This window comes from Cajanus cajan, chromosome 10 (assembly GCF_000230855.2).
Source record: "Cajanus cajan strain Asha chromosome 10, NIPB_CcT2T_4, whole genome shotgun sequence".
Taxonomy (NCBI): Eukaryota; Viridiplantae; Streptophyta; class Magnoliopsida; order Fabales; family Fabaceae; genus Cajanus; species Cajanus cajan.
In genome coordinates, this window is record NC_138526.1 from 511818 (window position 1) to 515119 (window position 3302).

The window sequence follows — 3302 nt, forward strand, 5'->3', positions numbered from 1 at the left end:
CGAATTGGGTGTCTACATCCATGACATCATTGCATGATGAATGACTGTGCATGTGTTACGGTTGTATGTATAATCTAAAATTGCACCTTATTAATGTGTAGATATGGATGTGCTTGTTAGGACTTGTGTGTGTGTTGCCTAACTGTTATTTTTGCACCTGAACTTGAGTGAGATGTTTCTCACTCCCTTGTTGTTCTTTATATGTGTTTAAATTATGTTGCAGGTGATCATCGGCATGAGGATGTTGGTGATGAGGCTTAGGCTTCAGTTGGGCATGCTCTGATAGAATATGTGACATCGGGGCACAGCTAGGCTTAGTTTAAGATTTCATTATTGTTATTTTGTTTTGTAAAAACTCATATTTCATTTTTCTATAAATTCCGCATTTGACCATGTTTTAAGTTTACGAATGTGAATTCTCTACTCTTATGTTAATGGAACCATTGTTTTAATTCTAAAGATTTTATTTAACCCAAGAATATGTTTTTATAATTATTGTATATGTATGTTGGGGTAGAGAGTGTCACAATGTGTGGGTCTTTCCTTCGATTCTTCCATCTTTTCCTCCATCTCTTATTTTGTTTTTACCCTCATGGATTTGAGCGGCTATACCCATTGTTTGAAGGGCTAGATGCAACCAATTGAACTCTCTTATAAGCTTTGTCCTATTAATGATAAATGCTTGTTTCATTCATTGTTGTATTACATTTCTATTCTTAATTCTTGCTTTGGATTGATCACCCATTGCCTGATATAGGGTTCATTGGGTATTAGAAAATAGCCCTTGAAACTAGCTTTGAAACAAAATACCTAGTAGGAAATGCATCTAGGAATGAAGTTTGACCCATTAGTAGTCTCAAACCCTAGTTACCTATGTAAGTTCATATATTGGATACTCAAGGGATTGATATTCAACTTATGTTCCTAGGCTCTTTCTCTATGGGATTAGGTTTAAGTATACTTATGAGTTGACTAAACAATGTATGGAATGAGAGAAGTATTGATTGCATGAGAGTGAGGTTTAGTGAAACCTAACCCTCATAAATCCACATTATCATTTCATATCTTTTATGCACACAAACTGTTTGACAAAATTATCCTTAGAATAGTTTATATTATTCACTTTTATGCTTAACAAAAATCACATCATGGAATTATTCTTTAGTCAATAATAGTCATTAAATTCTTATTTTACCTTATCTAGTCCTTCTGGATACAATATTTGATATTCTACTTGTATGACTGGTATACTTGACGTGTTTTGGGTCCATGGTTATAAACATATTTATATTTAATAAGGAGAGAAACTAACCCAAAGTGAAAACTCAACATGTGGCAAATCGTTGACTACATGTGTGTATATAATGATTTCATGATACGAAAGAGTTTATGTGACATTCATCATATACGTAAATCGGTAAATTGTTTAATATGCACTAGGCATATCTTGAGATTGGTACCACATTCATGCAAATCGAGAGTCTATATCCATTGCATTTCATATTTCATGTACATGATTTGTTATGATCAATGTGTTATGAATAAGTGATTGTGTGATGGTGATAAATGATGATGTGTTATGAATGAGTGATTGTGTAATAGTGATGTATGAGTTATTTGTTAATGATAAACCTTTGCTAATGTTATTGTATTAATAATGTATGGATTGTGTTTGACTATTTACCTTTTCTTCCATGTCATGAGCTAGAGTGAGAAGTTTCTCACTCCCTTTGTTTCCATGCCTTAGCTTTATGAATGTTGTTGTAGGTAATGCTCTTATAGGACATGTGACATCGGGGCTTAGATTAGGAATAATATTTTTATTAATTCTTATGATACGATTCAAGTTTAGTTTTATGTTTCCACTTAGTAGGGAGTTGTTTTAGAGTTTTTTATGTAATACTTTTATCCTATGTTTAAGATTTCATTTAAATTATTTATGCATGGATTTGGTTTAATTTTTATAAATATGTGTGTTAAGAAGTTTTAAATTTATCTATGTATGTTGGGTAGAAGGTGTCATAATAGAGTCTTTACAAAAGAACTCTTGTTGTTGAGGAATCTGTGCATGTAATGTTTGATGAAAGTAACCCTCAAGTAGACAAATATGTAACTATAGTTGATGTTGGAGAGTTGCTAGATATTGTGTACATTGACAATGAACCTAAAGATAAGCAAAAGGTGACTGGATCTAGTGAAACCATAGAGAAGGCTATTGATGAACTACCTAATAAGTGGAAAACTGTAACACCCCGATTATCATAAATTATATTAAAGGTATTTTAGAAATTATTCTGATATTTAAATAATTTATTTTAGAGTTTCACTATTATTTAATTAATTATGTGAGTTCTATTATATTTATGAAACATGATTTGTTATTATCATTTTTAATTAGTGAAACAGGAGACATTTTATAACATGTATTTTATTAATAGGTACACTTATGTTTATGTTGATTATTAAAGAGGGAGTATGTTTTAATTATTATTTATTTTTATGAGAAAGGAAGGAATGACATTTTGGTAAATGATTTATTTTATTATTATTATTCTTTAAGAAAGAAGTTATCAGGAGTTAGGAAGTTACCTGAGGCTACCAAAAATCATTTGCTTCTGACTTCATTTTCCTTTCTACGCTCTCTAAAGACCAAGGAGAACCAAGAGAAGGAGACCAACCAGATTCTGCTCATGCTTCATCTTCTGCTCATCAAGGTAAGAGGGAGTGAGAAACCTCGCTCGGGGTGTGGAAATAATTGTTGGGTAGCAGGATTGGCCCCCAATCCCTTGTCTGATGCATGCTTTAGGAATAGACAAATTATGAAAGTTTTCTATTTTAATATTTGTTTTCTGTGGATTCCTGTGGGAAATCCTATGAGAAACAATTAGGGATATGATCTTTTGACAAGATTTGAGGTAGTTTACATAAAATTGAGTATGGATTCGTGTTTTAGGTGTTATTTGAAGTGTTTTTACCGATTAAATGTTATAGTTATGTGTTTGGTTGTGAAATATGCAAAATTTTGTGAAGTTAAGTAATGTAGGTTCGCGTTGGGGTGCCAGGCACAGTTCTTAGCGTTAGGGTGCAGTTTTTAAGTTATGCTTAGTTTTTTTTAAGCTGGGCGTAGGAAAGTCTCGTCGGGTGAATTTCTTCGCTTTAGGCGCGACATTAATTCGTTGGGCACGCTCAGGGCGCGCCGGGCATGATGCTCCACTTTTGGTGCGACATTTAATGGATCGAGCATGAGTTAAGGTGTGGCGGGCGTGATTCCTATGATGTTTTACATGTTTTATGTCTTGTTT